Source organism: Spermophilus citellus (genome assembly GCF_964194105.1).
Source record: "Spermophilus citellus genome assembly, chromosome: 8".
NCBI classification, from domain to species: Eukaryota; Metazoa; Chordata; class Mammalia; order Rodentia; family Sciuridae; genus Spermophilus; species Spermophilus citellus.
Genome location: NC_138189.1, coordinates 32,678,358 through 32,691,128, shown reverse-complemented (window position 1 = coordinate 32,691,128; position 12,771 = coordinate 32,678,358). Strand labels below are relative to the sequence as shown.

The window sequence follows — 12,771 nt, the reverse complement described above, 5'->3', positions numbered from 1 at the left end:
GGCTGTGTGTGACTTGAGAGTTTCCATGTTATCCACATATACCCACATTTGTTTTCAGCAGTGTGTGCATTTGACATTAAGATAGTCAAAGAGGACAAGAGAAGAGAAATTTCCTGAATCTAATGGGCATTCAAGTAAATGCAGAATAGCCTCACTGTGGACCAGGAGAACCAGATAGCATGGATAGCCCTTGTGTGGCACTAAGGGGGAAGAGATTTCATTTTAGGAAGTGTATTGTGCAGGCCAGACACTACAGACACCAGGTAACTTGCATAGCAATAATAAGCAGTGAACATGTACCTGCTAGGAAGGAGGGAATCAGTGGTCACTGAGAACCATAAAATGGTGAACATCTGCTGCCTTCTCTTATTAAGTCACCCAGATTTTCTCTGGGCAGTTACCCTGGCCTCATTTTCAACCTGTGTAGTTAGAGGAGGTGACCCTGCTGACTTTCTCTTAGGCATGTGACATAAATTTGGCCAGCCACAGTCACAATGGTCAGTTTTTTTATTTTGTTTTTTGGTACTAGGGATTGAACCCAGGGATGCTTAAACACTGAGCCACATCACCAGCCCTGTTTTATATTTTATTTAGAGACAGGTTTTTTACTGAGTTGCTTTAGGGCCTTGCTAACTTCCTGAGGCTGGCTTTGAACTCATGATCCTCCTGCCTCAGCCTCCTGAGCCACTGGGATTACAGGTGTGTGCCACTACACCTGGCAGTGGTCAGTTTTTTAAACTGACCAGTACTCTCATCCCAGCAATCTATTGGAAAGAAGTTTTTCCTTCCTGTAAGTTTGTTGAGTGGCAGCTGCTAGTGGTAATTTTTGTGTTTATGTGGGTACAATAGTCAGCTTTTTGTCATTGTTACCAAAATACCTGAAAAAAAAAAAAAAAAACTTAGAGGAGGAAAAGTTTATTTTGGCTCATGGTTTCAGAGTTGTTGACTGGCTGTGTTGCCCTGGGCCTGCGGTGAGGCAGAACATGATGGCAGAAGAGCTTGACTTCTCTGCTCCTCTCCTGGTGGCCCTGAAGCAAATTAGGAGGACTCAGGGAGGCAAGATATGATCCCCAAGGACACACCCCCACTGATCTATCTCCTCCCGTCTCGTCCCACCTGCCTATAGTTATTACCCAATTTGTTCTTTCAAATTATTAATCCATCAAATAATTAATACACTAATTAGGTTACGGCTCTCACAATCTGATCATTTTGCCTGCTCATGCAGGAGATTTTGGGGGGACACCTCATAATCAAACCGTAACACTGGGGAAAGACTTTCTGAGAATTAAGTCACCATAGAAAAAATCAGAATAGGGGGTTGGAAGAAAGCAGCTGAGAGGGAGGAACATGTATGCATATACACATAAACATAGAGACACGTACATACATATTTACACATATGCACACAAACACATACACATTTATATACATGCATGCACATGCATACACACATACGTGCATGCATGCGCACACACATGTACAAACTTTGGTCACCAATTTAGCCTAAAATCAGCATCTCTCATTACTTGCTAGCCTGGGAGGTAACATACATCCAAAGCCTCCTGATTAGCAGTTGTTTCTAGGTTTGGGCTCTCAATACAATGACTGTGGCATTGGCCTTCCTTCAGAGGTGCAGGGTGTGGGGTGCAGGCCAGGAGGTAGCTCACACACCATAGGAGGGTATGTTACTAGAGCCGGAACACAGTTCTGTGGGAGCTGGGGAGGAATTCTGAGTTCTGCTGCATGGTGGAGAGAGTAGCAGAGAGGGCTGTTTACAAAGCAGAAGTGAGATTTAGACTTTAGGAACATTTAAAAAAAAATCCCTTTAATTCAGTTGTTTGCTTTTGAATCTAAAAGAAAGGAGGGCTCTCCAGAACCCTATAGTTAAAGCAAATTACAGATAAGGAAGATAATTTCAGAGCATCACTAGTAATAGAATCTTGTTATTTACTGTAAATACAATTGTTTCAGGAGCAGCCAAATGAGAACTTGTCAGAAAGCTGCCCAGAGTTTAACGCCACAGGGTAATAGCAGCCGCCTCACCCAAACCTCAGTTGGATTTCTGTTCCAAGCAGGTTCCAAGTGCATCAGTGAATTTTCAAGATTTATTTTTCTCTTCTGAATGTTAGATTTTTATTATCATTGAAATTGATAACATTATTGGCTTATTTAAAAATTCATAGACTTTGTTGTGGGGGAATAGGTTATAGGAAAATTGAGCAGAAAGTATAGAGAGTTTCCGTGTTATCTCCTTTGCATGGTTCCCCTATTATTAATATCTGCAATAGTGTGGCAAATTAGTTATAATCAATGAGCTGATATTGATATGTTGTAATTAACTAAAGATTATAATTTATTTTAGGTCCTCTCCTTGTGTTGTATATTCTGTGGGCTTTGCAAAATATCATAGCATGTATCCATCATTATAATATCATAAAAAAATAGTTTTAATAACTTAGAATGGAACCACCATTTAATCCAGTTATCCCACTACTCAACATACACCCAAAGGACTTAAAATCAGCATACTATAGTGATGTGGCCATATCAATGTGTAAAGCAGCTCAATTCCCAATAGCTAAGCTATGGAACTAACCTATTTTCCTTTCAACAGTTGAATGGATACAGAAAATGTGGTACATATGCATAGTGGAATATTCCTCAGCTATAAAGAAGAACGAAATTGTGGCATTTGCTGGAAAATGGATAGAACTGGAGACTATCATGCTAAAAGAAATAAGCCAATCCCCCAAAACCAAAGGCCAAATGTACTCTCTGATATGCAGATGCTCACATACAATAGGGGGGTGGGGCACGGAGAATAGAAATTCACTGGATTAGACAAAGTGGAATGAAGGGAAGGAAGGGGAATGGGAATAGGAAAGAGGGTAGAATACATCAGACATAATTTTCCTTTGGTCATGTATGAACACACTACCAGGGAAACTCCATATCATGTACAACCACAAGAATGGGATCCTAATTAGAATAAGTTATATTCCATGTATGTAGAATATGACAACGTACACTCTACTGTCATATATATCTAAAAAGAATAAATTTTTTTAAAAAAATTTAAGAAAATAAGTAAAAAGAAATAGTTTTACTGCCATGAAAATCTCCAGTGTTCAGGGGCTGGGGTTGTGGCTCAGTGGTAGAGTGCTCACCTAGCATGTGTGAGGCCCTGGGTTCGATCCTCAGCACCACATAAAAATAAACAAATAAAACAAAGGTATTGTGTCCAACTACAACTAAAAAATAAATATTAAAAAAAATTCCGGTGTTCTACCCATTCATCCTTCTCCACCTTCTCCTGAATCCCTGATCTTTTTATCATCTCCAGTTTCCTTTTCCCAGAATGTCATATAGTTGGAATCATATAGTAAGTGGCATTTTCAGATTTGTTTTTCTCACCTAGTGATATTTATTTTAGTTATTTATATGATGGCTTTTATTAATTGGGTTTTGAATGTTGAACCATCCTTTTGATAGGGATTGCATTGAATCCCTATATTAATATTCAGAGTTCTGATTTATGAATATGGGATGCTTTTTTCATTTTTTTAGGTGGTCTTTCTTTCAACACTTGTGTGCTTTCCAATGAGTTTATGTCTATGTTAAATTTATTCCTAAGTGTTTTTTCTTTTTGATGTCTTTACAAATGGAGTTGTTTTTCTAACTTCATTTCAGATTATTTATTGCTAATGTATTATTTAGAAGTACAGTTGATTTTTGTATAATAACTTTGTTTTCTGTAGCCAAGTTGAACTAGTTTATAAGTACGGATAGTTTTTTAAAATTGTTTATGTATATTTTCTTTTTTAAAAATTGATCTCTTTTGTGGGGGGGTTATTAGGGATCTAACCCAGAGGTGCTTTACCATTGATCTATATCCCCAGCCCTTTTTCATTTTTAATTTTGAAACAGGGTCTTGTTGAGTTGCTTACGACCTTATTGAGTTGCTAAGGCTGGACTCGAACTTGCCATCTTCCTGCCTCAGCCCACCCTAGCTGCTGAGAATAGGCATGCATCATTGTACCCAGTGTTAATTGATTTTTTAATTGGTGTATTGTAGTTATACATAAAAGTGGAATTAGTATTTTCTGTATTACAAGTGTCATCTGCAAATGGGGCAAGTTTTATTTCTTGTGACATGAGAAGCACAAAGATAGTTTGGACTTTCTAATAAAATCACTCTTATGTTAACTTTTGATAAGGACCAAAAAATGGTAATCATGAAATTGATTTTTTCATTATCTACTCAGTCGGTGAGCTTCTTAGCCACTGCTGTGCCTACGTGGGGGAAATGCCTATTCAAATATTTTGTCCATTTTTATATTGGGTCATCTCTTTCTACATGTAGTCTGGATGTAGGTCCTTTATTGGATGTGCTATTTGTACCTTCTTCCCCAGTCTCTCTCCTGGTCTTTTCACTTTCTTAATGGTGTTATTTTTTTTTTTCCCTGCCACAATGAAATAATGTAAATTTTAACTAATGTGTTGATTCAGTGTAGGAAACCGTGTGTGTAAACTTTTTTTCCTTAGGAGTGCCCTATGTAGATTAAAAATTTTTAACCGTTATGAGCCTCAATTTATCAGTTTTTATCTTTTCAAACTCATGATTTCTTAATAAAAGCACACAAAGATTTTTCTCCAGTATTTCTTCCTAGAACTTTTGTTTTAGACCTTACATTTTGATCTTTGGGGCATTTGAGGTTAACTTTTATGTATGGTGAGAAGTGTGGGTCTAAGCTCATTTTATGTTAGTCTATTTTGAGCACATACCATCCTAGCACCATTTGCTGAAAAAACTGTACTTTATCCATCCATTGTCTCTGTACCTCGGTAGAAAATCAGTTGGTCCAAATGTAAGGGTTCGTTTCTAGACCGACAGTTCTGTTCTTTGGGTTTATATGCCTTTCCTTGGGTCTCCACCACACTGTACTTGGCTTTTGCAAAGCAATTTTTCTATGAAAAGGGTTTGTTCAAGAAATAGGCTTGAGTTGCAATTTCTCTTCCTTTCAAAAATTATTATTATTATTCCCTCTCCTTTTCTGTTTTGAACCACTGTTAAAAGTCCTGGTCACTGGTAATTTCTCTTTGGAATAGTGATGAATTTAAAATGGTAGAAGACAATGCATTTTTCAATATAGATGCATTTTTCAGGTTACTATATATAATACTTTATCTTGTTTCTTAAGCTACACACCCAGCCCTCTATTACCTTGAACAGTGCTTTGTTCTTCTTAAAGGAGGTAAGCATTTTCATGCCTGTTGTCCATTTGTATAAAACAAGTTAAATTTTTCATCACCTCCATCCTAATCATTGCCAAAATTCCTGACTGAAGGATATACAAGTCTGGTAGGTTATTTCAGGAATTTTCATTAGTGATGATATGGATTGGATGTCATACAGGGAAAGATAGGTGTCATAAAACTCTTATTTTACTAAATAGAAAAATCTGTTAATTAAAGTGTCCAGGTTTGATGGCATACTGTCATTCCATATGGTTTTTGAACATTTTTCATATTATAATTAGAATTTATCTGTATTTTAAATTCACCTACTGTATTTTCTCTTTGTATGAGTATAGTTCTCACTAGACTACTGTTAAAACATTAGCATGATTATATTAGAAATATGAACACAGCAAATTTATATCTGATCTTCAGCTACAACAGTGTAGAAATTGTAAGTGGCTAAAGATTGAAAAAGGAAGGGTTAAAAAGTTATTGCTTTTGCGATGCTTGTATTCTAGTTGACTATTTTCTAGTACAGTGATTATTTTGTTCAGGGCATGGCTTTTATTTTTAATTTGAAAAAAAAAATCTTAAGTTAGCCTTGGTGGCATTCAGAGACGTTTCCCTTCTGTGGCCTGTAGCTATCACTGATTCTTCCATTGGACTTCGGTTGAAAAATCGCCCTGTCAGGGGTTGGGGATGTGGCTCAAGCGGTAGCGCGCTCGCCTGGCATGCGTGCGGCCCGGGTTCGATCCTCAGCACCACATACCAACAAAGATGTTGTGTCCGCGGAAAACTAAAAAATAAATATTAAAATTCTCTCTCTCTCTCTCTCTCTCAAAAAAAAAAAAAAAAAAAAAAAAAAAAGCAAGCAAACAAACAAAATTGCCCAGTCAGGTTTGGAGCCTGTTTTCAGCAGTTCCATTAGTTCAGTCTGTGTCTTCCCAACTGCTCCTTTCTCCAGGGTGGCTTCTCAGCTTCCTGCTTTCTTTGTAATCTTCCCTTTCAACCTGTAGATCAGCTTGATGGGTAGACGTGTTTGTTACCTGGCCCTTTTAGTTTCCTGGGCAGTCATTTACTTTCCATGTCACTTCATAAAAATGCATCTGTAGAGTAGCATGGAATTGTTTTTTAGCATTCATTTAAAAGAAAAATTCAAGGGTAAGCCTTCATTTCTATCTCTAGAACCCCAGATGTGGGGGTCATGAGTCTATATAGTCACTCCTTGAATTTTCTTTTCTTTCTCTCGGGGAGAAGAACATCTTTGCAGCCTCTTCACAGAAGGGCCCTCCGAGGGGCCTAGTGTAATATTTTAGGAAGATGGAGTTTTGGTTTTCTTTGAAGGGTGACCTCCTAACTGCTCTTAACTTTGAAGGCAGCCTTTTGCTGACTGAAGTTAGGGGTCCAGGAGGACTGAATCTCTGAAGTTTAAGTTGTGGTACAGTTAAATTTGAGAAGCCTCTAGCCAATAATTTTTTGATCATGAATTGATTAAAATCAGCTCAACTGGGCTGGGGATATAGCTCAGTTGGTAGAGTGCTTGCTTCAAGTGCACAAGGCCCTGGGTTTGATCTTCAACACCCGTTCCCCCCCATCCCCCCCCCCCCCGAAAAAAAATAATCAGGTTAACTTACATTTTGCTGACTCAATACAAGAATAAACAGAATATCTGGAACTTGGTATCATTAGTAGAAACCACATTTCTATGTCAATGTGTAATGAAGATGCTTACCATAAGTATATTAATAGAGTTTAGAATATTATATCATTTGGTATTTGGCTTATATTTTATTTTATTATTTTTTCTGTGAAATATAGGTTTTCTTTAAAAGCTTTCAAAGATACTGTATGTGAGTTGCTATGTATTTTAATGTAATTGCTGATGTAAGAACAAACAGTACTTTCTCAATACTGATTTGTGATGAATGAAACATTTAATTAGGTTGTTGAATCAAGATCTATATTCATAGCATGATAACTGTTCAAAACTGAAATTTCCAAATTAATTATTATCTGCACAAATAACTATTGATTACCAGTTCTATTCATAAACAAAAATAGTCTATTGAATGCTTCCACATAGACAGTATCCAGACCAGTAATTTATAAACAATGAGTGTCAACATCAGATAGTTTGCATTAGAAAATTGTTTTGTGTCAGCACCCCTTGTATCTTTTTTTTGAGAAGGAAAGAAAACAGTTTTTACTCTAATCATTATTCAGCCAAAGCCCTTCGAGTACAGAATTTAGAGTCTTAGTAACTATTCCATGTTAGTTTCACAGGGTAATTTTCATGAAGATGCTTAGTTTGTAGCAACGATGGCTCTTTCCTGATGTCTGTAGAGTGTCATCCTGCCTATGAAAGTTAGACAGTAATTAGTGATTTTACCAAAGATTTATCTCAGAAATAAAATGTCTGACGTTAGGCTCTTGACTTATGATTGTGAAACTGGATTGGAAATGCCTCCTGATCTCGAGCAGGCATGAATTTCTGCGTGATAACATGCTAAGTTAGTTTCCTTACCTCTGTCCAATTCTGTTAAATTCCAAGGGATGGTGATGAGGCCTCCCATCTGGAAGGTTGTGGTGGTAGTCGCTGGAGGCTACTGAATGAAACTTCTTCACACTGGGGAGGCAGCTGCAGTGCCAGCCCTCTGGGGCGAGTAGCATTTTACTGAGCGTGTCCAGGATGCTAAGTCCCTAAGTACTTCCTGAGCTCTCACTGGGGCTGCGGGAGGCTGGGATAGACCTCATTTAATCTAACCCCACAACAATAATGTCAGAGAGGCATAGCTAAAGAAGCTCAGAATCGGAGAGATCAAATGATTTTGTCCAAATCTGACATTACTTATTTAAATTTGAATCTAGAGGTCCCCTCCCAACTACATGATATTCCTTTATAAATAAAGGCACTGCCTATAAAGTGGTTGACGTATGGTAAACTCTCTATGTATCTGTCTCTGTATGGCTTTCATTTTAAAAATAACAAATGAGATAATAAAGGTCCAAAGAAATATATGAATAGAATGCTTTGGAATTTCCAAGGAGACAGTGGTAACTATGAATGTAGGCTAATCTGGAGAGGTGGCATGTTGTTATCATTGGTAAATTAGTAAAAGCTAAGTGGGTGTCCGTGGATAGGGCCTTTCAAGCATTTTTTACCTGAGAAAAAATGCCTCAGAATTGGAAATAAAAATGCGGGGCGTGTTTGGAAAGTTGTTCTTGGTTTCATAGCAAGATGTGGGGCCCCGCCCTGCACAACCTTCAGCCTTCTGTGAGGTTCCCAAAGGCAGCTTGGTTGTCAGGAGAGTCAGCTACGTCCACATAGCTACTTGGAGAAGCCAGAGCATCCTGAGTCCCCCTGAGCCCACTCTGCTTGCTTTGTCCTTCTTGTGACTACTTTGGTAGCTGCCTAGCTTTTGACAGTGGTGAGGGACCCAGGTGTTTAACTCTGATCCATCTTCTGCTTGTCTCAATTTTCAGCTGGTAGTAGGTATTCTTGGCGGAATACCTAGCAGATGGCAGCCCTGTGGTTGTGCCTGCCTTTTCCACAAAGGGTGTAGTAGCTACTGAAGTAAGACGTGGGCCACACAGAACCCTCTGTAGACTGTCGTGGCTGACCTCCAGCCTGGCTCTCAGCCGTTTCTGGCTGGGTTCATGGAGCTGTGTTATGGAGAAGAGCTTGACTTGGTTTGCTGAGGGTTGGCTATCTACCTGTGCTGTGATGCAGTTTGTGACAAAAGTTTGTTGTGATATTTAGAATTTGCAAAAAAGACTACGGTTTGAGATTCCTTTGTCTTCTAAAGTAGACAATCAGAAAGTAGCTGTGATGTGTTTCAAGACTTAAAGTCACTATCGATTTCACAAAAGTGTTCACTTAAAACTATTTGTATAAGTTGCAGCATGTTAAAAAATGGACATGTGGTGGGTTGTGCCTGCGCGCTCACACACACTGAAAAAAAATGTTTTGTAGAATAGTGATAATACAGGTCCCTTTTGTATAATTTTTTAAAAAGGTGTTTAGGCTGGTATGTAAATTATTTCTCCTAAAAATGACATGATATAACCATTAGTACACTGGAAAATGTTTCTTTTTATTTTCTATAGTATTTGAGTTTTCTGACTTTGTCCACTTACTGTTTCTGAGGGGGGGGGGGGAAGGTTATGATAATGGCCTCTTTGCTTCATTATTTTTAATGTAATAAAATCCTAAATATTTTGAAAACATTGTGTATTTTTTTCCTAGTATTCATTTGTCTGTCTTTCTTGTCCTCTGCGAGTGCAGAGGAAGGAGGTGATTTTTGTGTGAAAAGTGGCAAAGTTAAGCTAGCAAGCATTCCCTTGAAAGCTTATTAGTTAAAACATTGAGTTGAGAAATATTAGGGAAAAAGATATTTACTCAGTGTGATATGCACACAGAGAAGCCCGTCGTCCTGGAGTGTGTCTGAAGGTGTGATTTATGCTCAGTTTGTTTGCTTTAAAGGGAGCCTTGGCTTGAGCCATATTTGCTTTTCAGACCACAGGGCTGGTGCGGCCTGGTGTCCCCACGCTCTGATTGCACTAATCAGGGTTCTGTTTGCTTTGCAAGACCTGCCTGTTTGGACTTGAAGTGATGACTGGGGCACAGATAAAGCCAAAATAGCTTTTGATTTGTGTGTCCAGAGTTTGCTTTTCTCATAAATTAAAACCTCTAGGCAAAGGTCATAGGTCAAAGGAGATGTTACCTTAAACTCTTCCAATACCTGCCTGACTCCTCATCTTTTGGTAGGCTGGCCTGAAACTGGTATGTTCCTTTTCCTGTGGTGTAAGATACCTCTTCTGGTCTTACAGTGAACACTGAAATTTAATAATAGATCTGAAAATAACAATTACTTTTTATAGTTTAGACATTGGTGGTCTGGAGGATGAGCCCATTGTGATGTCCCTGAGTGATCCATCTTTCAATAGATAATACTTGATGTTTCATTTTTAAAAAATCAGTGTTGTTTTTTTAGGTCAGAAGGACTTCAGAAACTTTTTATTCCCCAAAATGGTTGGTAAGTACCTCATCTGACTAAGTAATATTTATTTTTGCCTTGCCTTTCTATAGAATTGTCTCAATCTTAGTCATGGTCAGAATTATGGGCCCCACATTTCAAAGTGTTTAAACCTGAGTATAAGAATTTTAATCTACTAGGGAGAAGAAAGAGGCATTTCCAAAATATATATAGATGGAGATATTTGTGTGTTTGTGCATATATAATTGTTTATATTTATAATATAGAAAATCCCAATTCATGCCCTTTCTATTTGATATCATGAATGAGAAAACCCGATAATATCTTCAGTGAATACTCAGTTCTCTCCAAATTCTAGTAATTTAAAAATTCAGGATGACCAATATCCAATACAGGGATGGCAAACTCAAATTCCTCAGGGATCTAACAGAAAAGTAAACCAGTGAACCGGGATATAAAGGAGAGAGAAGGCCAGCCAGCACTCTGCCAACCTGCCCCTGCAGTCTGGGAATGAAGATCCAGCACAGCATGGCCTTCCAATTTATAAAGAGAAGTCAGAAATTCTATTTTTATGCGACTGCCCTCAGTTTCCATGTGTTGTCAATGCATTAAAAAAATCAAGACCCTCATAGTCCTGCGTCCTTGCCATGGGGTTCTTGGTTAGTACATGTTATTTAATGGCCTCCTGTGCAGTCATGGTTTGGGAAGTAAGGAAAGCCTCTCTTTTAGCAAGGGAGTACAGTCTAGTTGGGCCAACGTGATATAGGACAGTGGAAATGGTGTGGGTGGTAAAGGCCACAGGCTGAGGAGGTGAGAGTTGGTGTGAGCCAGACCGTCCTGGGGAGAGTTCACAATGGAGGGGGATCTGCAGCAAACCTTGAAGGGCCCAAAGTGACTTGGCATGTAGGGCCACAGGGAGAGGGAGAGCTGGTGGGGTGTCGTGGCGGGGTGATGGTGAAGTGTCTGAGGTATTGGGGAAGGGTGGATGCACGGGGAGACTGTCCTCAGCATAGGGGTGGACAGCATAGACCATGCTCAGAGCTGGTCTGTGTTCTGTGGAGACACTGTGAGTGGCTGGTGCAATTCCAGCGGTAGCCCTACTGCGGTTTGTAGGGTGCCCAGGCCGCCATTCTGTCTGGCCTGGGTCATCCCAGACGCCTCCTGGCTGCCAGCTCCGATTCTATCCCTGCCTCTCTATGCTCCGATCACATCATGGCACTTCTCTCACAACTTACAATGACTCTTCTGTGTTCTCACAGTGAAGGTGGAGTCCTTACAGTTGCCTGGACGGCCTCAGATGATGCCCCGTCTTCTCTCTAGCTCCATTTCCCTGTAGCGAGCTCTGTTCTAGCTACACTGACCTTTGAGGACATCAGGCATATTTCTGCCTCAGGGCCTTTGCCTGGCTTCTGCTTGTCTTCCCTAGAAACCTAACTTCCTCTCTTTTTAAAATCTTTGCTCAAATGTTACTTTCTCTCTCATTGAAACTCAGCTTGCATTAAAAATGATAAACCTTCTTGTCTCTCCTCCTCAAATCTCTCTTATACATTTTTTCCCCTTCAAAATTCTAACATACTGCATTTTAAATGTCTAAATTATCATTTATCTCCCCAGAATTTAAATTCCTAGAGGGATTTATATAAATATCAATTTCTATATATCGACTCTAAACTGAAATTTTTGGTTGTTCATTAATATATCCCTGTCACCTAAAATAGTGCCTGCTGGGGAATGGGCGCTGGATGAGTATTTGTCAAAGGAATGAGTAAGCACCTTTCAAGAGGGACTCAAAACTGGGCTCAGTGGGCACACCTATAATCCCAGCAACCTGAGAGGCTGAGGCAGGAAGACACAAGTCTGAGGCCGGCCTCACAACTTAGCAAGAACCTATTTCAAAATCAATATAAAGAGCTGAGCATGTAGCTCAGTGGTAGAGCACTCCTGGGTCAGTCCCCAGTGCCTGCACCCCACTCTACAAAAAACAGGGCACAGACACTGAGAATTTTTTAAAAGGTGCAAGCCCTGCCCCTCAGCATGGTCCAGTAGGGGTGACAGCCAGGAAAAACAAAGTGTATGATTTAATAGTGTGTGTCCGAAGTTCTGTACAAACCCAAGTAAAAGAGCAGGTAAGTCCTCCCTTCTGAGCCAGGTCTGGGTGTTGATCTGTACTTTCCAAGGCACACAGTTAGGGAGAGGTGAGGACTTGGGGGCGGGGGAGTACAGAAATGTGCCCAGGGATGTGCCCAGGTGTAGGAAGACATGGGGGCCTTCTGTGCATTTAGGAGGTGGGTGGTAGGGAGGAGACCTGGAAGGCGGGGCCAGTTTGAGTGGGGCTTCCCTGCCATGCACAGGGGTCTTGGCTTCCCATCTTCATGGAGTGCCTGTGTGAGCCAGGTACTGTGTTAGGTGCTGGGAATTCGAAGGCAAGTCGGTCACTCTTGCTGCTTTTGGATTTCATCTTCCAAGGAGAATGTGGTGTTCGTTGAGAAGAAGAATGATCAGTCTAACCTCGTGGCACTGATCTCGTGAT

The 12,771-nt window shown here is 39.8% G+C and overlaps 1 protein-coding gene across 9 annotated transcripts in view; it reads left to right on the top strand.

Moving 5' to 3' along the window:
- The window catches only part of APBB2 (amyloid beta precursor protein binding family B member 2), a 338,567-nt gene that overhangs the window by 68,755 nt on the left and 257,041 nt on the right, over window positions 1-12,771 (top strand). The window lies entirely within an intron of this gene.